The sequence below is a fragment of the Pelodiscus sinensis genome, chromosome 4 (assembly GCF_049634645.1).
Source record: "Pelodiscus sinensis isolate JC-2024 chromosome 4, ASM4963464v1, whole genome shotgun sequence".
Taxonomy (NCBI): Eukaryota; Metazoa; Chordata; order Testudines; family Trionychidae; genus Pelodiscus; species Pelodiscus sinensis.
In genome coordinates, this window is record NC_134714.1 from 54,142,501 (window position 1) to 54,143,527 (window position 1,027).

Genomic DNA, 1,027 nt, shown 5'->3' on the forward strand with positions numbered 1-1,027 from the left:
ACACAGTGTGCTGTTTATCATACAGATTGGACACCTCATTCTAGATCCAAGATCTTTTCCTCAACGCTGGGAGCTGTCCTTTCAGCACCACAAAATTACCGCTTGAAGTTGTATTGCAATCCCCCCCCCCCCCCTTCCTTTATCACCTGGAGCTTTTCTTTCAGCACCACAACATTGCACTTAGACTTTTTAAATGGCTGCCTTCCTCTTTGCACTGAAGACCAATTTCGTCTGCACTTCCAGTTATTGCTATTTCCTGTAGGACTTTCAATCCTATTTCACCCCACCACCCCACTCCTCTAAAAACAGTTAAAAGTATCTATTTCTGTGGAAGTCATTTTTCTCATTGAATGATCAGAAACAAAGATAAATTCTAACCTTTAACGGCTCATTCCGACTCATTGCTTACAGTAGATCTAAGCTCTTTTTTCTGCTTATTCGACTCCTTCCAGCTTCCCATCACATCTGTAACAAACTTTTAAAATGATATTGCCACACCACCATGCACAAGCCTACCTGCACAGTAGAGACAGATTATTCCATCACATTCAGATGGTTAACAGAGGTTAGCAAGTCCTGTATTTATATATCTATATATTTATATCGCTTTCTAAGAAAGTGCATATTAATGTTTACTTTAAAAATGTGTAAATGGTGCTATCAAGAAATCTGATCAATTTTATCCCAGTTTTTGTGTACCACTTCGAATGTATGAGATTTATTTTTCTATTGGAAAAAATAAACAGTCTGAAAGCATTACAATTGGTAGATTTTAGTAATTTAACGATGAATGGAATCCCTATGTCCTAGTTGCATTGGCAATTTTAATGATGGGTCATACAAATTACAACACACTTATTGATGATATTCACACATTTCTGTCTGAATGTTTGTCAGTCCAGCCACTGAGTCCTCAATGGATATAACTGTAAACTTCACCCGCTGTAAGATGTCCACATAATTTGAATCCAAAGTATTCTCAGGCAGACATGGAGAGAGGTTGAAGTGTTACTATTTGCAACAGGCA